Source organism: Balaenoptera borealis (assembly GCF_965194805.1).
Source record: "Balaenoptera borealis genome assembly, chromosome: 12".
Taxonomy (NCBI): domain Eukaryota; kingdom Metazoa; phylum Chordata; class Mammalia; order Artiodactyla; family Balaenopteridae; genus Balaenoptera; species Balaenoptera borealis.
Window position 1 is genome coordinate 24,704,812 of NC_138869.1, and position 25,282 is coordinate 24,730,093.

The following is a 25,282-nucleotide window of genomic DNA, read 5'->3' on the forward strand; positions in this document are numbered from 1 at the left end:
TAGTGAATATTTGTTAAAACATTACTTTAAAATTCTAGTTTCTATCTAACAAGACAAAATATCTCAAATCGGGAAAAAATGGAGAGGATGTTAAGAAACATGTGTCAATAGAGGAATTAATTTTCTAATTTGAACTGGTTAGCTAAGACGGCAAAAGGAAATTATCAGGTGAGAAAAAAGTACAAGACAAAATTGTGTCATTTTATAGACTCAGTTTCTTGTTAGCTTAAATACAAGCGTGAAAGTCAGAGAGTGATTCCTGTAACATCTGTCTCTATAAGACATCCAGATATTGGCAAGCTTTCTTTGAAAACTAGATTTAGAACCACTAGCAGTACACGTGTACTACAGCTGTAAGACCTCCACATATACCCCACCGTGGTTTCACTCTTCTAATGAGTAGAACAAAATTGTTTCACAGCTTTTCAAATTCAAGGGACAAGATTTGCATGGTGAAGTCTTAGGACTACATCATGCTGGGCTTACCACAAGTCAGCCAACACCCGTGGTTCTCCTTGGACTCAGAACTCCCTCCCTCAGGGTGGTCTCTGCCTCTCGGGGCCCCTCTGAGAGCCTTCAGAGGCTCTAGAAAAGCAGAAGAAAACGAATTCGCGAGGATAATGCATTAGTGCCAAATGAAAAATCTTGCCCTCATATACTACAAACACAAACCACATTTTGAAACTATCAACTCTTTTTCTTCTTTTTTTTTTTTAATTTTTTTTTGGCTGCGTTGGGTCTTCGTTGCTGTGCGCGGGCTTTTCTCTAGTTGCAGTGAGTGGGAGCTCCTCATTGCGGTGGCTTCTCTTGCAGCGGAGTATGGGCTCTAGGCGCACGGGCTTCAGTAGTTGTGGCACTCGGGCTCAGTAGTTGTGGCTCGTAGGCTCTAGAGCGCAGGCTCAGTAGTTGTGGCGCACGGGCTTAGTTGCTCTGTGGCATGTGGGATCTTCCCAGACCAGGGCTCGAACCCGTGTCCCCTGCATTGGCAGGCGGATTCTTAACCACTGCGCCACCAGGGAAGCCCTGAAACTATCAACTCGTAAGTGAGCTTGTGTACATAAACTTTCCAAAATTTCAGTTAAAAAATAAACACAAAAATATCAAGTGCTAATGTGTATTTTTTAAAGAGATTTAAACATAAAAAACTTTTTCAATGTTGGACATGGAAGAATCATAGAGAAAAAATGTAAGTGGTAAACAACGGGGAAAGGGTTGAGGGGAGCCAGAATAAAAACGGGGGGGCCTCAACCCCAAAAGTGTGCAGAGGGTTCAGAGAGATTAATTGTTGATGTGAGGGGCAGGGGAGACAAACCAAACTGGCAAAAATTGATCAAGGAGCAAAATATAATACTATCTGTCATGACAAATGGTTATATATATTTTTAGAGCTTCAGAAAGATCGTAGAGTTGGCTGTCTCATAGTAAAGAATTAAGCCTCTCAGTGCATGTACTTTTAAACTGTTTAAACGGCTCGGACTACACAAGAGTGACCGATGAAACCGATCTGTGGTGCTGACTCAGTCCTTCCTTCTGGATAGCACAGGGTATATCTGCCTCACAAACTCTTTCTTCTATTTCAATTAGAACACAAACAAACAAACCAAAAAAAAATTAGCCTAGCTCATCCATGATGAATATACATTTCTAAGAAAGGGACTTCCCAGCATCAAGGAAACTGTTTGCCTCTTCCTCACTATGGGGAAATTTGTGGTTACTTAAAAAAAAAAAAAAAAAAAAAAAAAAAGAGCTATTAGGTCAGTGAAGTTCATAATAACAATAATATGAGTAGTAATTCTTGCTTTTTCATGGGATAAAAGTACAAACTGTTAAGAATCAAGGCCTTTGATTTATCTTTTTGAGGGTGAGGGTGTGTGTGTGTATACATGTGCGCACTTGCTCTTTGTCATTAAAGGAATTTCTATCAGAATAGAGACTTTTTTAAAAAACAGAATTGCTGTATTCCAATCTTTTTTTATAAGTCAAGCATTTTTTTTTTTAGGAAAATTAGGTATTTTATGATACTTCCCACAAAACCCAGCATACTCTTTCATACTAAAATAATTATTAAGAGTAAACCACAAGGCTCAGTCAATATCCAAGGAAGATTCTTTTCCAAGCATTAACCTCATTTCAGGAGTCATCTGAAACACAGACCAATATAGCTCCTGTTTCTAAAAAGATTTTTACTGGTAATGAGAATGATAAAACTGCAATTTCTTTCTGAAGGCTATATAAGGATTTATGCAAAGTTCAACAGAAGACAGATTTCCTTGTGTATACAGTGCCAGGACCTAACACAGTTCCTAGCAGAGGATACCATGCATACATACATTTGAGCAGTCAATGGATAAACGAACAAAGATTAATGTGAGGATTCAAATGAGACAACTTCATAAACTAGATTTTCTTATAGTGAATCTTTTTTTTTTTTTTTTTCACTTCTTATGCTACATTTCAGAAATGTTCTCTTCCATTTCTGAGAGTTGTCTGGCTAGAGGAATAGAAGTTTCATGAGAATACAGACCATTACTTAGCACAGAGTCGGTGCTCACTAAGTGTGTGGAGAATTTAATGATCAACACATGAATTAAAACATGAATAGCAAATCAATACATGAATGAATGACTGAATGAATGGTGAAAGAATAAATCATCTCAGTTTCTCTGGACTTGGTTTGTCATCCTCTCCATGAAGCCATATTTGAGTCCCAAGCCACTAGACTATCTTAAAGGGACTTGTCAAAACTTACTTTATTTCACTCCTTGGATTCTCATGAAGAAATGAAATGGTTTCAAGGGGAAAACATAAACATATGATTGAGAAAAGTTGGTTCAAATCCTACTCCTCTTCCTAGAAGGTCCATGGCTCTTGGCCAGGGTTTCTTAACCTTGGCACTACTGACCTTTTGGTCTGGATAATTCTTTGTCGTACAGGCTGTCCTGTGCATTGTAGAATGTTCTGCAGCATCCTCAGCCTCTACTCACTAGATGTCAGTATCACCGTGTACCCCAGATGTGACAACCTAGGCCATCTCTCTAGATGTTGCCAAATGTCTCTTGGGGGGTCAAAATCGTCCCCAGGTGAGAACCATTGCTATAGGCAAATTTCTTGATTATTTAAGCCTCATTTTCTCATTTAAAAATGTATGTAATACCACTTTTCTTAAGTAATGGTCATAATAATTAAATTTAAAATAACTATAATTACAAAAAATTCTGACAACAACAAGACTATAAACATTATTTGAGTGCCCATTATGTGCCAGGCACTGAATAGAGGAGTCATTTAAATTGATTCCTTCCAATCCTTACAACACCCTTATGGATTGTGGGCACTCACTCCCATTTTCACAATAATCACACAAATGAGCGTTGTCACAGCCAAGATTCAAATTGAAGCCATCTGATTTCAAGAGCCCGAGCTCTCACCCACCATACTCTACATAATCAATCTCCAAATACAGCTTGTCATTCAGTAGGTCGTCAACAAATATTTGTCTCCTTCCAACATTTTTCCTAATTTTCTTTCCCTGGAATAATCAGAGTTCAGTGTGTTTCCCTACTGCATGAAATCTGGAAATGATACCTTAAAATCCCCATGTCAATTATATCATAGTTGCCTCTTGCATCAAAGAGGAAATGCTTTACGTCCATAATATCTACTGGCATCAACGTTCTCTGTATTCAACTGTAAGTTCCTAAAGATCAGAGATCAGTTTCCACACATAATAGAAGTGCTCATTACATGTTTATGGGTGATAGTGTTGATCTTATACTAGAGAGTAACAAAAATATATTGCTGTTGATTTGACATGTTCAGGGTTTACAATGAAAAGCCATATAGAGAATATTAGAAAGGGTTAAGACAGCTAAACTTCAACTGAAATTGAGTAATTTTATTTTTTTAAATACTAAATTATATCTAATGAATGGGAAGATAAAGAGTCTATAATTGTTCAAGCTTCTTAATGTGGGGCCCTTAGCCATGATGTTTCCACTTGAAACAACAGAATAAAAATGGGGTTGGCTAATGTTAACAGAGCTTTTTCTAAAGGATTTAAAAGATCTTACAAGATTAGTCTATAAATGAATTTATTAATCATCATGGAAATAGCATATGACGGCCAAAAAAGTATTTAAAGTTAAAAAAAAAAAAAAGAAAGAAAAAGGAAAGAAAGGAAACCAAAGGAAAAGAAACCAAACCATGGCGGGACACAAGGAAAAGAAACCAAACCAAAGAGGGACACAAATTTTTATTACCAAATTTCTTTTTTGACTTTTTTCGTATAATGATAGGTTTCTATAATTTATACATGAGAATATTTACTTGAGGCTTAGTTTGGTAGAAAAAATCCTAATTTGTAGGCCATAACTTCTATTTTCTGTTCCAGTTACTGTCTCTAAGCATGTTGTTTCCCAACCATAAAGTAGTATTTCAAATACTATTCAAGATTCCCTCAGTCTTAGCAAAGGCTCATTTCAAAATCTAATAAAAATGACAAGACCAATATCCATTTTTTAAAATGAAAGAGGCAGTGGTGGAGGTGGGGGGAAGAATCAAGTCCCACCATGTAAAAAGTCAGACATAAAGACCCTTCACACACTCTAAAATGACTATAATTTTAAAAAACTGAAAATAACAAGTGTCGGCAAGAATATGGAGAAACTGGGAACTAGAACCTTAGTACATTGCTAGTGGGAATGTAAAATGGTATAGCTGCTATGGAAAACAGTCTAAAAGTTCTTCAAAAGGTTTAACATAGAGTTACAATATGACCCAGCAATTCCACTTGTTGGTAACTACCTGAGAAAAATGAAAATATATTCCAACACAAAAACTTACACACAAATGTTTGGAGCAGCATTACTCATAACAGCCAAAAAGTGGAAGCAACTCAAATGTCCATCAACTGAGGAATGAATAAACAAAATGTGGAATAGCCCTACAATGGAATATTACTTGGCCACAGAAAGGAATGAAGTACTGACACACGCTACAACAAAGATGAACCTTAACAACTTCATGCTAAGTGAAAGAAGCCAGACAAAAAAAAGGCCATATGTTGCATAATGCCATTTATATGAAATATCCAGGAAGCAAATCCATAAAGACAGAAAGTAGATGAACGGTTGCCAGGGGACAGGAGAAAGGGGAGTTGGAACTAACTGCTGAAAGGTACAGGGCTTCTTTTGGAGGTAATGGAAGTGTTCCGGAATTAGATAATAGTGATGACTGAACAAGAAAGTCAAACTAAAAACCACTGAATTATATACTTCAAAATGGTGAATTTGATGTTCTGTGAATTACATCTTAATTTAACATAACGCTAGAAGAAAAGGTTAGAGACTAAAAAAGAAAAACACTCAACTTAGAGGTGTGCAGTTAGTTCTTCACCCCCTGCAACCACCCAGCACCTGACAGTGGTCTCGAAGAGCTTTCTGCCCTGAAAAATCCACCCCCCCTCCACTTCATTATAGTGACATGAACAGCTGAAATGAGACGCCAATGTTGAATCTTTAAACATTATAAACGGTAAGGGGAGCAGGGGAAGGGGATTTAAATCCATTTCAGAGCAGAGGACCACAAGAAAATAAAAGTGTACTTTTGACAGAAGAACTAGTAAGGCAGGGAAAGAAACTGACAAAGGGGAGGAAGAGTTTGTCCTAGGAAGAGAAAACAACGTGGAGGCTACATTGCCATTGTCTGTTTGCTCATTTTTGGTGTATCAGTTTGTATAAATAAATGGACATGGCATCCTAGGAGGGAAAAAAAGAGACTACTACAAATCAGACTCAAAAAAACAAAAAAACCAAAGGTGTCAAATGTGTACACCAGAAAAATAAGAGCTACAGCAGAGGAAATAAATGCACAATTTTCTATCAAGTCACTTCTCAGTTATTTCCTCTTTCCAATCCTCCACAACTATTTCCTGCTAAGCTTCTTCCTTCCTCCCTGCATTTCTTCATTTGCACAGTTTCTCCTCCTGCGCAAACACACCACTCTTCCTCTGCGGCATGCCAGACCATGAGCTAATATGCCTGTTTCTGCATTCCCCAGTGATAAGCCTCACACCCCACTACCTCGTCTGTTTCCTCAAATGTTACCCAGTTATTTTCTATTCCCATCTCAGTCATGCATCCAGTCATTCCCTCCCTCCCATAACAAATGAGTGTGGAGGGGAACTAAATGAAGGCCCAGTGGTGATCCAAATCTGACAGTACCTCTACTCTTTCAGAACCTATAGTCTGGGGGGTGGGGGGGGAGGGGCATGGAATTCATTAAGTGAGCACAAAAAAAATTAACATGACAAGTGACTTAAAGAATTAAGCACAAGGACCTATGAGGGTATTTAATAAGGGGATAGGGAGGGAAGTGAAGAAGTAGAAGGGAAAGGAAAAAGAGGTCAGGCCTATTTCAAGGAGAAAAAAAACAGCATATGCAAAGGCCCTGTGCAAAGAAGTAGCATAACATATTGGAAGAAATGAACAAAGTCCGTGGTAGTCAAAGCACAGAAAGATTTATGGGAAAGCAATGTGGGAAAATGAGGGCGAGAGGTAGGGGGGTAGGCAAAGGACAGATCATGATCTAGAGTCTTTATCCCAACACTGAGAGAAGGGTTAAAGGGCTATTACAATAATCCAGAGAGAGATAACAGTAGCTGGGCTATGGAAATGGCAGCAGAAATTTTGCGATGTAGACACATCATCAAATAATAATAAAAATGATAATACCAAAAACCATAATGACAACAGCAGCTATCATTTGCTGAAAGCTTATGACGTGCCAAGACCTATGCTATGCACTATAAATATATTATCGTTTTTTCTTCACAACTGTGAATGGTAAATATTAGGATTCCTATTTTACAATCGAGGAAACTGAGACTCAGAGTCAGTTAAGTGACCTGGCCGAGATCCCATGCAGCTGATATGTGATATAACAGGAACTGAATAAAGTCTGCCTGGCTTCCACTAATACAACACAGTGTTCTTAGCATAAAAATAATAAAAGTATCAACTATTATGGAGCCAGGAACTGGGCTAGTATGTTGAAAATTAGTTGGGCTTTTAATCTTCCCAACAACTGGGTCATATGGGCAGCAGTAGCCCCACTTTACAGATGGGGAAACTGAGGCAGAGCCAGGTCAGCTAGAGGCATAAACTGGGCCCATTAACAGTTCCCGACTCAGTAAGTCATAGAACTGGGGTTCGAATGCAATGAAGACAATAAAGTTCTGGAGGGTCTTTCCTTTTCAATCAAGATACAGATTGATTAAAAACTAAAACTATGCGTCAACACTTTACCTATAATCTGTTTAAAGCCTTCTGGAAAATCTAAAATGCATGTTGCTTCTGAAATTCACTTTTGTATTTTTATTGTAATCTCTAACCCACAGCATTGGGAGTCCCAGATTTGCATCACTACATATGTCACCACACCACTGACAGCTCATAAAGATAAAGATAACCTTGGTTATAGATGAAAAAATACTGAGTATTTCCACCAAGATGGGCAGAAGAAATGACTTTGACAATCAAGTCATCTATGGGGAATTATATTATTTTTCACAATGTATATAATTAAAGTAACAGCATTTCAAAATCAAGACTGAAAATAAATGTCACTTACAGCCAAAGAGGATGATGTTAGATCATGAGAATTCACGAAAACAGAAAAGAATGAAAGAGGCTCCCTGAATTCCTAATTTCTCAACTATCATGACCTGTACCCCTTCAAATACATAAATCTGCAACAGGATTTTTTTTTTCCTCCCACTGAGTCCAACAAAATAGAAAATCCTTCCAGTTTGGCCAAAAGAATCTTTTTTTTTTTTCCTATAACCTATTCACTCCCCAAAATTATGTAATGAATGATCCTTAGTATAATAGGAGATGCTATAACAAGTATTCCTTTATATGATTTGTAGATATCACCAACCAGACAACAAATACCTCTGTGAATATGAGGGACTTCCCTGGTGGTCCAGTGGTAAAGAATCCGCCTTCCAATGCAGGGGACGCGGGTTCGATCCCTGGTTGGGGAGCTAAGATCCCACATGCCGTGGGGCAACTAAGCCCGCACACCACAACTACTGAGCTCGGGCACCTCAATGAGAGAGCCCGCCTGCTGCAAACTACCGAGCCCACACACTCAGGAGCCCGTGCATCACAACTAGAGAGAGAAAACCCGCGTGCCACAACTAGAGAGAAGCTCACGCACTGCAACAAAGAGCCCACAAGCCGCCAACAAAAGATCCCGCATGCCACAACGAAGATCCTGTGTTCCGCAACTAAGAGCCGACACAGCCAAAAACTTAAATAAATAAATAAATAAAGGGGGAAAAAATCAATGTGTTATGTTATACATTAAAAAAAACCAACTAAAGCCCTCTTACCATTAGTAAGAGAAAAAGCAGTAAAAATTAATGTCAAAAAAAAAAAAAAGAATGTGAGAACATAGGTTAAAAACAAAAAACACTTAGGCACAAAGATTGGCATTTTATGTTTCCCTGTGTCACCCTAACCTTCAGCTACTATGACAGATCTAACCCAGTTTTCATTCACATGTGGCACTAAATTGCTTTGATGAAAGCCAAATAATAAGGGGTATACCCTTTAGACCAAAATACAATGCAAATTGCTGCCTATTCCAAGTAAAAATAATTTCTAAACTTAGAGTACAAGACTTTCTCTTTGCTAATGCATTTACCGTACATTAGACTCAGAAAACCTACAATAAAAATCTCTTACTAAGTGGATATTGTTTCTGCAACCTTTATCATCTAAATGTGGTCTTGGTGCTTCTGCTTTAATAGCATAATCCCCAGGCATCACTTGCTGGTGGCATTTGCCCAAGTATTTTGAAATGTTTAGTTTTTGCCTAGGCAACAGATGTGGACTAAGTAACAAGTCAATCTGTCCCAGGATTTGTTTCACAACCACTCCAAAGAGATGTTGCTTGTCAGCTTCACAAACTACAGTGCATCCAAACGGCATTAAACGTTTTACTACCTGGAAAACTATTTCAAAAGATTCCTCACAGGCACTGAAAGAAAAAATCCTGTCAGATCATATCCCCTTTTTCCATCAAAAAGAATTACTGCCATACTCCTTGAAGGAATACCAACTAAACCCAGCCTTCAAAAATAACAACAGAAAATTAAAATTGTGTTTCAAAACAAAGGATTTTATGTGATTTATGATGTAAGGGACCCCTGTCCTATATAATTTGGTATGGTATGCACATGAGCAAAAATAAAGAGAAATCACTTATCCAAAGAAGACGTACAGATGGCCAACAGCACATGAAAATACGCTCAACATCGTTAATTATTAGAGAAATGCAAATCAAAACTACAATGAGGTATCACCTCACACCAGTCAGAATGGCCATCATCAAAAAGTCTACAAACAATAAATGCTGGAGAGGGTGTGGAGAAGAGGGAACCCTCTTGCACTGTTGGTGGGAATGTAAATTGATACAGCCACTATGGAGAACAGTATGGAGGTTCTTTAAAAAACTAAAAATAGAGCTACCATTTGATACAGCAATCCCACTCCTGGGCATTTATCCGCAAAAAACCATAATTCAAAAAGACACATGCACCCCAATGTTCACTGCAGCACTATTTACAATAGGCAAGACATGGAAGCAACCTAAATGTCCACTGACAGATGAATGGATAAAGGAGATGTGGTACATATATTCAGTGCAATATTACTCAGCCATAAGAAAGAATGAAATAATGCCATTTGCAGCAACATGGATGGACCTAGAGATTGTCATACTAAGTGAAGTAATTCAGACAGAGAAAGACAAATATCATGTGATATCACTTCTATGTGGAATCTAAAAAGTGATACAAATGAACTTATTTACAAAACAGAAGTAGACTCACAGACTTAGAAAACAAACTATGGTTACCAGGGGGAAAGGTGGTGGGGAGGATAAATTAGGAGGTTGGGATTAAGAGATACACATTACTTTATATAAAATAGATAACCAACAACCTACTGTACAGCACAGGGAACTATACCCAATACTCTGTAATAACATATATGGGAAAAGAATCTGAAAAAGAATAGATATATGAATATGTATAACTAAATCACTTTGCTGTACCCCTGAAACTAACACAACATTGTAAATCAACTATACCCCAATATGAAATTAAAAATTGTTTAATAAATATAAAAATAAAAAGCATACTTGACATTAAGAGAAATCACAGATAATCTAAAAATATGTATCATATCCTTATAATTTTATGTGTATTTGAAATATGTAAGATTGATTTAAGATACGTGCTATGTACATACATTTGAATTTTATGAACAGATTGATTTTTTAAACAAGAAAGGAAAATTCACTATTTTTTTAAAACCAAAGGTGATCTTTTTATAATATGAAGAGTGATTACATAGTTGTTTTTTTTTTAATTGAAGTGTTCTATATCAGGCTTTCTTAAGAAGAGGCAAAGGAACAAATACAAATGATTCCATTTACATGAAGTTCAAGAATAGGTAAAACTAAGTCAGAGCGATAGAGGTCAGACTGATGGTTTTTCTTCTGGGGGGTGGTTACTGGCTGAGAAGGACACGGGAGAACCTTCCACAGTTCTGGAATCGTTCTAATTCTTGATCTGGGTAATAGCCACATGGGTGTGTGTGGGTGCGCGGGAGGTTATAGGTGTGTGTATAAATAAATAAATAAATAAATCACAGATGCAAAGCAGTCTGGATGACATTACAACTTTTTAAAATGCATGTAAATTTTAATGTTTGTCTATTACCTTGACCAAAAAAAGCTAGCACAACTAAAACGCCAACCAAGGACGTGAGAATCAAATCTCAGTCATCTTAGCTCATTACTAAGGCAAAAGAAGGGAGATGCACATGGCTTATTCTCCAGTGCACAGAAACATCAGTAATCCTTATAATCACCTATCTGAAAAAGGCACTAAGTCAAACTAACACTAGGCCATCTGACTTTTTGTAAAAAAAAAACAAAAAAAAAACAAACACACAAAAAACAATACTTCACACTAAGGGGCCACATTTCTGATTAAGGGCCTGATGCCCAGCCTTGTTCAGGTATAGTAACAGACACCCTGTTAATTCAATAAATCATCCATAAATAGTCACTTGTAAAATGGGAAGCTACTTAAAGCACTACACAATGCATCTCTTTGCAGAGAAAAATTATAGAATATGTGGAAAATAGGGAGCTCCCCCGTGATCCTCCCAATTGGGGCTATTTTGCCCAAGGTCAGAAGTTAGGGAGACTCTGTAGAAGGTGGACAAGGAGGGGCAGCTCGTGGTTGGCTCTGTGGGTGCGACTGCCTCCCACACACATAAAATATCTGGAGGGCCACGGGCAGGACCTTGTGCACCATAAGAAGTACCTAAATCCTAGTGGAATAAAATGATGTAAGACTCAAACAGCATTCCCGTCTCGTTCCCATGCTTCCCTAATTTGAGTAGGTGTCACCCCAACCGCAGCCAAGAAATACTCAAACTATCTGATTAAGATAGCATGGCTCATATATGCAATGGAATATTACTCAGCCATAAAAAGAAACGAAACTGAGTTATCTGTAGTGAGGTGGATGGACCTAGAGTCTGTCATACAGAGTGAAGTAAGTCAGAAAGAGAAAAACAAATACCATATGCTAACACATATATATGGAATCTTCAAAGAAAAAAAATGGTTCTGAAGAACCTAGGGGCAGGAGAGGAATAAAGACGCAGACGTAGAGAATAGACTTGAGGACATGGGGAGGGGGAAGGGTAAGCTGGGACAAAGTGAGAGAGTGGCATGGACATATATACACTACCAGATGTAAAATAGATAGCTATTGGAAAGCCGCCACATAGCACAGGGAGATCAGCTCGGTGCTTTGTGACCACCTAGAGGGCTGGGATTGGGAGGGTGGGAGGGAGACGCAAGAGGGAGGAGATATGGGGATATATGTATACGTATAGCTGATTCACTTTGTTATACAGCAGAAACTAACACACCATTGTAAAGCAATTATACCCCAATAAAGATGTTAAAGAAAAAGAAAATAGCGTGGCTTACAAGCGAGGGCCCTATGTCGACGCACCACCGTACGACACCAAAACGGCATAAGCTAAAGAAGAGTCCAAGGCTGTCTTGTATACATGAGCCAACTGAGGTTCACTCCAAATTATTTGGAACCCAAGATAGAAATTAATTTCCCCTTTTGTTTTTGGCCACACCACACAGCATGCAGGATCTTCCCTGACCGGGGATCGAACCCATGGCCCCTGCTTTGGGAGTGAAGAGATTTAACCACTGGACCCCCCCGGGAAGTCCTGAAATTAATTTCTAACAATACTATGTAACACGAGACTCATGTTGTCAAGTACAGATGAACCTATAAGGAAAATAAAGCTCTGCCACATACTTTATATACACTCTACATTACAGCAGTGGTTCTCGCCCTGTTGCCACTTGGGGAACATTTAGCAGTGCCTGGAGACATTTTTCACAACTTGAGCGGGGGTTGGCAAGCTACTGGAATCTGAGGGGTAGAGGCCAGAGATGCTGTTAAATAGCCTATGGTGCACAGGATGGAACCCCCAACAAAGAACTACCTCGCCCCAAATGACAAGAGCGCCGACGGTGAGAAACCCAGCACTGTAACATAGGTAACCAAAATGCAAAGATTCCGAGAGGTAAACTAGCAAATTAGAAAAGCTAAAGACTTAAACTCATAAAACCAGATGAAACTGTATAGAAAATAAATAGATGCACAATGAAAAGTAAAAAGCCCTTTAAGCGCCCACATGCCATGGAGCAACTAGGCCCGTGAGCCACAATTACTGAGCCTGCGCGTCTGGAGCCTGTGCTCCGCAACAAGAGAGGCCGTGACAGTGAGAGGCCCGCGCACCGCGATGAAGAGTGGCCCCCGCTCGCCGCAACTAGAGAAAGCCCTCGCACAGAAACGAAGACCCAACACAGCCATAAATAAATAAATAAATAAATAAAGCATGACACAAATTAAGCAATGTGAATACCACCAAGCTTTCATCATCATTTAAAAAAAAATGCAGTTAAAATAAGCAAAACTATTTGTTTTAGTGGGGGCGTGGGGAGGAATCTGTAAACAGAATCAGTCAACAGGGGATTATATGAAGAAATGATAAAATCATACTATGAAATATTTCCACATTAAAAATAACGATTTTTAGCTTAATGTCTTGATTTGGAGAGATGGCCACAAAATAGCGTCAGGAGAATAAAGAAAGTAACAGTATACAACATGAGTCCATTTTTGTAAAAATTCAAACAAATAAATTTCTCTGTCTACAGATCCTGTTTGCGTGAGCAAGGGAATGATTGTTGATCCAAAACAAATTATTAATATTGATTTCTTTAGTAGGGCAGGATTCGGGATGGCGAGGAGGAAGATTAACAAATTTTTCTTTATGTTATTATTCCTTTGGAATTAAAAAAAATTTTTATAAAGAAAATTGAACTTAGGAAGGGAGGGAGGGAGAGAAGGATCAAAGAAAGGAAGGAGGAGGAGAAGAGAGGGGCAAGAAAAAAGAGAGAACATCACTGTAATAGCTGACAGCAAAACTTGAGTCTGTTGTTCCTGTTTTTACCAGTGAGTGCTGCTGTTGACCAATTTAATGGATAAAAGCAGCAAAACCAAATTTGGGAAAGCAACTCCAAATGCCTGTCACTTTGTTCACTTTCAGGTCCCTTCAGCTAGCAAAGCACAGTTTGGTTCAACTGGCTTGTTTTGTTTGATTTCTCTGATCCGCTGCTCATCTTGAAAAATTCTGCACCAGAGAGTGATGGGATCAACTACAGTCATATCTCATTTCAGACACCAACTTCGCTAGATGACAGCCTCAACTTCTGGCAAGTGAAGATAAGGACTGAGAGCATCAGGCTCCCCTTTAAGGAGTAACTCTCAGGGCACAGCAACTTAATTACCCAAGTCTCATTACCAGAAAATTCTCCAAATACCTCTACTCCACCAGTACTAGAAACTAAGCCCTCCTCTACTGTTGGTCACTATTATTCAATGCATGAAAATGCATTTTCCAAGTTCTACTACACAAATGAAATAGACCCATCATGAAACATACAGGCATTTCTAATAACGCCTCATACATACACACACACACATGAATGTCATGCACTGTGTAGCTTTGAAAATTTTTTGAAACTGCTGCTTCTCCAGTATTTTGCTGCTACTTAACAAATGGACAGCACTAGCCCTACCTGGAAAGAGTAAGTAATTAGATTTAAAAGATACAAGATAAAAAATTTGGCCAGTCTGAACTTTCAAATAGCCAAGATTTTTACATTTTGCACAAGTAACTATTTTTAACTTCATATGAAGAGGCAGGCCCTGGGGTCTCTGGATTTCTTTCTATAGACAGGCATTTACTTACTGATGGCACATAAAAAAATTCAGAAAAAAATGATTTGTTTTTGCTTGCAAAAATGATTTATCACTGTACTGTTAATCCAGCACTAGTAAAATGAACTAAGGAACATATATTTTTCTTTTCTAAGTTATGACATTCAACTAACCACCACACTGTTAAGAAGAAAAACAACTTAGGGAACTCTTCAGGGGTCAAGGAGCTTCTTTCCACCCCAGAGCTGAATCACAGTGGCGAGGGTGGATTTCACAATACCCCCAGGGTCTGTAAACACTGGCGCCAATCATAGCATTTGCCCTGATTAGCAAACTGGCTTCAGACCCATCAAAAACTTTCACATTTGAAATTTAACACATCTATATTTAGAACATGACTTGTAGGACATTTGCTGCAAGTGAAACAGCAAAAGAAAAAAAGAAAAAAAAGCACTGAGTCTATATTGCTCCTACAGAAAGACAGATCAGAACTCCCAGACCTAAAAGAGAAGAGGCTACTTAGAGATGACAGACCCTAATTAGTTAGTATAGGACCAGCAGAGCACCCACAGGGCAATATCACTAGTAATAAGGCATTAGGAATTAAGGCGTTTAGTATTTGAAAGCTACAAATAGGCCAGGAAGTTAGTATACGTACAGTTGACCTTTGAACAACATGGGTTTGAACTGTATGGGTCCACTTATACTCAGATTTTTTTTCAGCAGTAAATACTACTGTACTACACCATCTGCGGTTGGATGAATCCACGGATGCAGAGGGGCATTTTCCATGTGGATTTTCCATGGATTGAGAAGCGTGGGTTCCCCTAATCCCTGTAGTGTTCAAGGATCAACTGTACATGAGGGCCTTGAACCTGATATAAGAAAATAGGGGATGAGAGAAATGTAGTCTGCTTCATGCCCTGTCTAAAAAGAGGTTGGCTACTCCTCAGTTCCAGTCATTTGTTGACTGGACAAGGCCCAGTTTTCCAAGAGAAGCTAGAAGTAGAGATTTTGATGTGAAATTTCCTAATTTTTTAAAAATGTTGATCACTAATTCATATTTTGTCCAAAAAAGATTATGAATCCATCTGAATATGTCTGTGGTCCATATTCAGCCTGTAGGCTCATGGTTTACAACTTGAAGATGTTCAAATAACTCAATTAAGTAGTTAAATTAGTACCAGGAGACAAATACAATTTTTTTTCAATTCTGGTTAAAAAAAACACATATGATAAAATTTACCATCTTTTAAGTGTTCAGTTCAGTGGTGTTAATTACATTCACATTGCTATGCAATCTCCAAAGCTTTTTCATCTTGCAAAACTGAAACCCAATACCCACTAAAAAAACTCCCCTTTCCCCCCACCCTCCCCCAGCCCCCGGCAACCACCCTTCTACTTTCTGTTTCTATGAATTTGACTACTCTAGGGACCTCATATAAGTGGAACCATACGATATTTGCCTTTTTCTGACTGGCTCACTTCACATACCATAATGTCCATCAAGGTTGTAGCATGTAACAGATTTCCTTCAGTTTTAAGGCTAAATAATATTCCATTCTATGTTTATCCATTCATCCATTAATAGATATTCGTGAGTTGCTTCCACCTCTTGGCTGTTGTGAATAATGGGTGTGAAAATATCTCTTCGAGACCTTGCTTTCAGTTATTTTGGATACGTACCCAGAAGTGGAACTGCTGAATCATATGGTAGTTCTATTTTTAATTTTTTGAGGAACCACCATATTGTTTTCCACAGCACTTGCACCATATTACAATCCCTTCTAACAGTGCACAAGGTTTCCAATTTCTTCACATCCTTGCCAACACTCATTATTTTCTGAGTTGTTTATTTGTTTGTTTGTTTTGGCTGGGTTGGCTGGTTGGTTGTTGTTGTTGTTTAATAATAGCCATCCTAATAGGTGAGAGGTGATATCTCATTGTGGCTTTCATTTGCATTTTTCTTATGATTAATGATGCTGAACACCTGTTCCCATCCTTGTTGGTCATTTGTATGTCATCTTTGGAGAAATGTCTATTCAAGTCCTTTGCCCATTTTTAAAAAATATTTATTTATTTATTTATTTATTTATTTGGCTACACCGGGTCTTAGTTGCAGCATGTGCGATCTTCATTGCTGTGTGCAGGATCTTCGTTGTGGCACACAGGATCTTTAGTTGCGGCATGCAGGATCTAGTTCCTTGATCAGGGATCGAACCCAGGCCCCCTGCATTGGGAGGGCAGAGTCTTAACCACTGGACCACCAGGGAAACCCCTGCCCATTTTTTAACTGAGTTGATTTTTTGTCGTTGAGTTGAGGCGTTCTTTATGTATTCTGGATTAACCCCTATCAGATATATGATTTGCTAATATTTTCTATTATTCCACAGCTTATCTTTTCACTCTATTGATTAAGTCCTTTGATGCACAAAAGTTTGTAGGTTTGACGTAGTCCCACTAGTCTATCATTCCTTTTCTTACCTGTGCTTTTGGAGTCATATCCAAGAAATCATTGCCAAGTCCAATGTCATGAAGCTTTTCCACCATGTTCCTTTAGGAGTTTTATAGTTTTGGATCTTATATTTCGATCTTAATCCATTTTGAGTTAATTTTTGTATATGGTGTAAGATAAGGGCCCAACTTCATTCTTTTGTATATGGATATCTCCCAACACCACTGGTTAAAGAGACTGTCCTTTCCCTATTTTGTGGTTTTGGCACCCCCGTCAAAGATCATCTGACCATATATCTAAGGATTTACTTCTGAGCTCTCTATTCTATTCCACTGGTCTATTTGTGTGTCTTAATGTCAGTACCATACTGTTTAAATTACTGTAGCTCTGTAATAAGCTTTGAAATCAGGAAGTGTGAGTCCTCCAACTCTGTCCTTTTTCAAAACTGTTTTGGCTATCAGGGAAAATGCACATTTTTCATGAAAGACTCTTAGGTCAGGTTTTTCCAAGATCCATGCTAGTAAATGCTCTTTTTCAATCCTCTACCACTACTAGAATATAGAAGCACTAACTTCAGAAGGATTTAAAGACATAATGCAACTTCCCAGGAATTCCAAACTTAACATTAGATGGAGCAGATACATCTAAATATCCTGGCTTTGATAGTGGAGGGAATAGTGATTAAAAGGACAAGACTCAGAGTCAAAGAGATCTGTGTTTTGGTTCCACAATTTCCTGTTTATGTGACCTCGTGTATATTATTTAATCTCAGTTTCCCCATCTATAAAATGGAAGTAATGACAGCACCTCCCAGGGCTGTTGTGATGAACAAACAGAACAATGCATATAAAGCACTTAGCACAGTGCTTTCTTGTCACACAGTCAGCACTCAATCCACTTCTGACTACTACCATCAATCTTGGAATTTATGCCTCTCTATATTAATGATTTTCTTTTTATCAGTGGCATAATTTTTATGGAATAAAATGTAATGTCAGGCATCTAGGACACCAATGTGGAAACAGATATCCTTTATTTAGTAAAACAGGAGCTCAATGTCAGAAGCAAGGAGCAGTCATGCTGAGATTAATACAAAGAGAGTAATAAAGCTAGGGTAATTTATACTTCCTTAATGAAACCTCAGATTCACTCATCCAAAATGCATTTGGTATAGAAAACCACTGGCAAAAAAAAAGAAAACCACTGGCCAGACAGAAACTCAATTTAATGCTTTACAAATTCAAAACTAAAACACCAACACTTTCCAACAAGCTAAAAGGAAGAGAATCTGTGAGTTTGGTCTGGTGTAGCCTGTACTACTAAGAAAGAGAGGAGCTTGAAACTAAATCCTTTAGAAGTTAAATCTTGATCTAGGTCTTTTATTCATTAACTGGCCAGTTTTACATGTAACTGCTCACATGAGTGTATAAGAGAAAAGAGTCAGGTAAGTTGTGCCATGAGTCTCAAAAGTTTAAATCTGTATCCATTCTCACTTACTCTGGAAACCATCTGATTTTCCATACCTCCTTGGCAAAGCTCACGCCACCTTAGAATCTAGGAGTAGAACATGGCGCCATTGTCTATGCCAATCAGCCTAAACCCATTCCCTCATCAGAGGCACTGGCTCATGAACGGGAACACGATTTAAGTCTGGTTAATAAGAAAGGTTTGATCTTCTTCCTTGCTGTTCTGAAAGAGCCTCCAGAAATATATCTGATCTCTCAACCTCTCTCACTCCCTCTCTCTGGATGTGGAAGGGACAAGCGGCCTCAGGAATATCTGGCAGACATCTGGACATGAGGTAGAACCAAAAACAGACTAAAGGTGACACGTCACCGTGAAGGCGCAGTGTACGGTACCAGAAGCAAGACCCATGATACTAACGCCAGGCCTCTCAGTCAAAACAATCCTGAAGTTCAAACCAACCCTGAAAGGACCTGCACTCTTCACCTCAATGAACCAGTAAATCTCCTTTCTTGCTCGAGCTGGATTTTATGTCATTTACAACTGAATGGATTTTTACCTGATATACCGATCAAACTCTAACGCTAAAGCAACACTTTTAAAATAGTGTACACTTCCAAGCATGTATGCCCAGATGTATGCATTTGGGTCTCTGGCCTCAGATATTTGTACCTCAAAAGAGTAAGACAACACAAACAATTCTATGGCTCCCACAGTCTTATAGGGAACTCAACATTAATGTTACTCAAGTGTTGTGAGCAATCATCTCCGTGCCGCCTATAAGAGCCTGAACATTTGACTCCAGGGAGCAGTAAACATTTTCCAGATATATCTCCTTCCCTCCCCTGAGTAAGCGAACACTACTTAATCTGTCCTGCTAGGACATACATTCATTTTTCCATGTTAACCAAAATGAAGGAACCCTGGATATTTGATATGACATTACAAAGACCTTGGACTTCAATAGCTTCTTTCTTCTAAGGAGCTCAAAGAGCTTCACAGTCATTTACTGTCAACATTCCCATAAAGTAGAGAGAAGCAGGTATTCATGCCCCGGGGTCAGCAAGATGGAGCCCTGATGAAGGTCACCAGACACTGCGCAGTTATAGAATGAGGCCAGACTCTCAGTGAATCTGCTCTGTTTTGAAAATAAATCATGTCTCAAATCTGCGTTTGGGAGGAAGCAAAGTCAGAATAAAATGATTCTCTTGCTCATCATTTCCCCAAGTGCACATAGGCAGATATTCTCCTTTCACTCCTCCTCCCCTCCAAAGACAGGAGAATTCTGTAGTCAAGTAAATCTGAGGAAAACTGGACAAAGATAAACAAGTGTGTTGATTGCTGGACATTTCAGAACCTTTAATATGTTGATGCACACTATGATGCTTGAGAAGTTTAAAAAGTAAGCATAAATAAGAACTAAGACTGGGGCCTGGCACATATATACGTGCTCAGTAGATGTCACAAAAGAGGCACTAGTAGGTAGGAGTCCAGTATCTGAGGCCATACTGCCTTGGTTAGGATCCCAGCTCTGCCACACAATAGCAGGATAACCTTTCTTCATCTGTGAAATTGGGATCAAAATAATACCTACCTTATAGCATTGGTATATATAAAGTGCACACAGGAAGCACTCAATAAGTGTTAGGTGCTATGGGTGCTTCGGTTGTTGACGCCCTCCAATTGGATGTTAGAAGGTAGTTTACCAAATTTACTTGATGACACAACTTTTTTTTTTACATAAAGCATCCTACGGCATTATTACCTGGCTGACCTCTGAACTCTAGTTCTTAAATTATATTTACTATCCTTCTTGCTCCTCTAAGAAGACAAAAATCACCCTGGATGTGTCCACCTATCTCTTTCTCTCTTACCCAACCCTCCCAACCCTTCCCCCGCCCCAAGATTCCTTTTATCCCAGCATTCAGTAAATGGACATGGTCTCAGGTTGAATGTCCATGCTCAGGCTCAGTTTCCCAAGGTTGAACTTTCTCACTCACTCAAAACCTCAACTCATGAAAAATAAGGAAAGAGAGTCTTCAGGTTCCTAGATTACTAAGTACGAATTACTTAGAAAAAACTATGATGTGATTTAAGGGGAGGGAAAAAAAAAAGCCGGTAACAATGTGTACTTCAGTCAGAGAGAATGCAATGTGGCTGTTAAATGCACACATGTGGGCACCCAAGAGATCAGAGTTCAAGTTCCACTTCTACTTCTTACTAGTCTCCTGTCTTTGAGATGATTATCTATAAAATGGAGATTAAAGATGGTGCTTAGCTGATGGGACTATTGCCAATTTAAATGAGATAATGCATGGAAGGCACTTACAGTGCCTGGCACAGTGGAAGCATCAATAAATGATCAGCCAGCTACTGCTATTAAATTGTTGCTGCTGCCGCTGCTGTTATTTCAGGACACAAGTGTCCCAGCACGTCACCGCCACTCAGCCAGCCAGCCTCAGCCCTCATGAAGAACGTTCAAGCCCCTCTCAGAATAACCCGAATTATACTCAGTGCCACGTCTATCAGCCCAGCTCTGCAGCCAGGGGTTCTCTGCCAGCGCAAAGCTTTCATGGAAGAGACACAGCGGGAAGATAAGACGTTTGTACCACTTGGGAAAAAAAAAAAACCAACCGCAGCACATAGGCAAAAATAATAACAGACTCTCACTTGTATTAACCAGTCCAAACAAACAAAAAACAGTTAGCTGCTGGAGCCCACAATCCAGGCCAACCTTTCCAGATTGGAATACAGGACGCCTGAGATTGACCTGAGGGTCTCCAAGAGAAAGCATACCTTGGATCTGACACTTCAGAAGAAACCACCACCACATTTTCTTAACTTTATAATACTTAAGTTATGATTTTCCTAGGCTAAAAAAATCCTTTTATAAAGAAGAATCTGTCCCTAAAATCATTGTCTGGACTAATATACCTTTAGAAGCATCCATCCAAGTCACCTGGAAAATTCCTAATCTCTTGAAATCCAACGAGTTATTTACCGTGGATTAAAGTGGAGACAATCTTAGTTCAGCTTCTCAACAAAGGAATTTCTCTAATATGGGGGAGAAAGTGACGTAATTCACCTGTCAGGAATACTTTTGGTTAAAAACTTCCTATTTCTAAAAATCCATTAAAACCTCTAGTTTTATGACTGTTTCCTATACTTAGAGACCTCAAAGTCCTCGACACTATACACTGAGGGAGTCTTTACTGCCTATTCTGAGATCCCAGAAAATCCTCGAAATGATTGCTCAGAGAATTCTGATTCCCTTCACCCGCCCCAAAAAGTAGCCTCTAGAAACTTTTTAAATGTCTGCACTAAATTCTGGGATTTATAAAAAGGAAGGATCATAAGTTGCTGAAAAGCACTGATGACAATACCCAGTTTTGCAAAGAAAGCCATGGTTCATCCTGAGAAAAGAACAAACAGCATGTTGTTCCTTCCTGGAGATTTGCTATGAAGAATAGTGGGTATTTAAACACACACACACACACACACACATACACACATACTCTCTCTCTTCCCCAATGGCTTCTTTTATATAGACCACAAAGGAAAAGATGGAATTGTGATATTGCTAAAATTAACAAAAGGCTTTCATGAACAATAAAAAATATATGCCATTAGAATAACTCCTGAAATAGTTTTAATATATTTGAGGGAAGGGGAGGAGGAGGAAAGACAGACAAGAGAAAAGTAAACCAAAAAGGAGAAAATGAAATTGAATCTTTATTCTCCTGTTGATACATATCAGACCACGGTTCTCAAAGGATGGTGTGGCAAATAATCACAAAGGAGATGGGCAAAATGCAGTTTCCTGGAAACCTCGAAATCAGTAGGGCTGGAGTCCCAGGACCCAGAAATTCATATTTAATGTGCTCCCAGATGATTCTGACACAGGTGACCCTCGGACTACACTTTGCGAAACATTCCTTTTAGACACATAGGGGGAAAAAACATGTTCTGGGTTACTCAAAACATCCTTTACAGAACCTTACAAATAAGTATAATAAATTATCCCATAGCCCCTGGCAAATACTTCAGTTAGAGTAGGGAAATTCTCAATTTTTATTGTGCTGAAAGCAACATAAGCTGACACGCCATTTTAACAAAGGCTCTATGTGGATGTATGTGTGTGTATATATGCGTGTGTGTGTGTGTGTGTGTGTGTGCCTGTATACACATATATGTATGTGTTTCTGTATACATATTTGACTAAGTATATTACAGTCAAATAAAGCACCTTATCTTTCTTTTCTACCTGCCCAAAATAAACTAATAGTCAAGAATAACAAGGATTTTAAAAAAGATGACTCTATCATACTGTCTGCAATTTAATACTGTACAGCTGGGCAAGAGAGACAAGAAGCATCCAAGCAAAATATAATTTCTGGCATGTGAACTTACCCATAACCCGTCAGAGGATACCCAGTCTCTGCTTCCAAACCAGCACTGTTCACACACCTGCAGAAGAACCTATCTATTCACCTGCATGAATTTAATTGGACTATCACTCTGATGGAGAAAGAGAATTCTAGTTGCTACCTGGGCAAGAAGGAACAAAGCAAAAAAGGTGTTTTTCGAGAGAATTGGTCTCCTCACTCTTATCATATAGCACACTATACTGAAAGCAGTATAAATTAGATGAGAGTAAATTTCCTTAGCACTACTAGGAAATTCTCTGGCAATGTTTAAGGCTCTATTCTTACCTGTGTCAAGGAAATTAGTTAATTTCTATGTTCTCTTAAGGATCTGTAAAACACACAACTTGAACATAATCCCATTTACCATTTGTAATTTCAATTAATTCAGATGAACATTCCTAGATTTATTGAAGTAGATAGCAATAAAACCTATGGAAAGCCTGGTGGTTACTTTGAAAAAGGTTAAGAATCCTGAGAGAGATAAACATAGGTGGAGAATATTTAATCAGGGAATGATATAGAGAAAAAGAAAAGGCCCATGATAAAACAGGCTTTGAATGGTGAACTGTCATATGCAAACATTCCTCTAAAAATACAGGGCACATCCAATGTAATGTTGCTTGGGTTTGGAAATCAGACAGAACTGGATTTGAATCTCAGCTTGCCACTTTATTAGCTATGTGACTATGGGCATGTCATACAACCATACGTGATCTCAGTGTCCGCACCTGTTAAATGGAAGATAAACAGCAACTATATAATAGAGCTGTTGTGAAGATAAAATTAGATAATGCATGCAGAGTTCTTAGCACATAATAAGCATTCAATAAATGTTAGCTTATTATTATTCTATTATAAATGTCAGGCATGTAGGCGTGACAGTAATTTGACCTTGGCATCTACTGACTGACAGGGATGATTAAAAAAATAATTTAAGAGCTTATGATGCTACAGGTCAAGGGCCCAAACAAGTAATTCAAAGTGGCTCATGTATTATTAAAAAAACAGCTCCAGGGGCTTCTCTGGTGGCACAGTGGTTAAGAATCCACCTGACAATGCAGGGGACACGGGTTCGAGCCCTGGTCTGTGAGGATCCCACATGCCGCGGAGCAGCTAAGCCCGTGCGCCACAACTACTGAGCCTGCGCTCTAGAGCCCACGAGCCACAGCTACTAAAGCCCACGTGCCTAGAGCCTGTGCTCCGCAACAGGAGAAGCAACCGCAATGAGAAGCCAGCACACCGCAATGAAGAGTAGCCCCTGCTCGCCGCAACTAAAGAAAGCCCACGTGCAGCAACGAAGACCTAATGCAGCCAAAAATAAATAAATAAATAAATAAATAAATAAATAAATAAATAAATAAATAAATAAATAACCAACCAGCTCCACAAACACCTCTCTAAATTATTATAGCAGACTGAGGTCCTTACAGGGCAAGTCCTCTCTCTGTGTAGGGCCACTTGGGCTGAGCGGTACACAATGCCAGGACCTGCCATTCCTAAACCACGATCTGAAAATACCCCTCATATGGGTTGAATTGTGTGCCCCCCCAAATTTTTATGTTGCAGTCTCAACCCCCAATACCTCAGAATGGGACCTTATTTGGAAATAGGATCATTACAGATACAATTAGTTAAGGTGAAGACATACTGGAGTAGAACGGGCCCCTAATCCAATATGACTGGTGTCCTTATAAAAAGGGGAAATTTGAACAGAGAGAAGCCATGTGAAGACTGGAGTTATGTCGCCACAAGCTAAGGAACCACCAGAAGACAGGAGGGAGGCCTGGAATAGATCCCTCCCTAGATCTTTCAGAGGGAGCACAGCCCTACTGACACCTTGATTCCAGACTTACAGCCTCCAGAACTGTAAGACAATACATTTCTGTTGTTCAAGCCACTCCACTTGTGGTACTTTGTTTTGGCAGCCCTCACAAACTAATAAACCCTGTGAAGTCGGGCAATGCGGCAGACCTATCTGAAGTCCACCAACCGCCTTCCAGAAATGTTGATCCCCAAATCCCCAGCATAACGAACAGTGCTACTGTCTGTTCCAAATGAACTTAAATGCCCATCAACTGGACAGGCAATCTATTCTGTACGTTTCAGAAACAGAGTTCAGTAAAAAGGGAGCCAAGTGCATTCCGGAGACGACCTATCAAAGGCTCGGCAACATATACCATCCCTACTGTGTTGCTGCCGCTGGAATTCAGGAGGACGAACAGCAGAATGCTCAGCCTAATGTCTGCCAAGACCAGGTGCTGTGGCCAACGGCGTACTGCTTGCTCGGGAGCGGAGGACTGTTCAAACACAAAGCTTCCGCCTTCTCTGATCTGTCTAAGCGGTGCTTCTAAAACTTTTCTGGGTGTCAAAATCGAATGAGAATTTGATTAGAGCCAATGGCCCTCAACTGGAAAAACATACTTTTACCCCAACATTTGCACACATGTTCAAGGGTCTAAACAGGGCCAGCGTGGTGGGCGCGTGACATGCAGTGCATTGGGCCTGGGCTTGGTTTCATGCTCTGCTGTCACC

At 39.2% G+C, this 25,282-nt stretch overlaps 1 protein-coding gene across 7 annotated transcripts in view; it reads right to left on the reverse strand.

Annotated features, from left to right (window-relative positions):
* Window positions 1–25,282, reverse strand: part of MITF (melanocyte inducing transcription factor) — a 225,439-nt gene that overhangs the window by 161,535 nt on the left and 38,622 nt on the right. Inside the window, exon 1 of one of the 7 annotated variants that reach the window (XM_082346208.1) lies at window positions 487–1,302. The exons of the other annotated variants lie outside the window; for them this stretch is intronic. The gene's annotated coding sequence lies outside the window, so the exon portion shown is untranslated. Of the gene's footprint in view, window positions 1–486; window positions 1,303–25,282 lie in introns of those variants that run through there. 7 annotated transcript variants of the gene reach the window in all.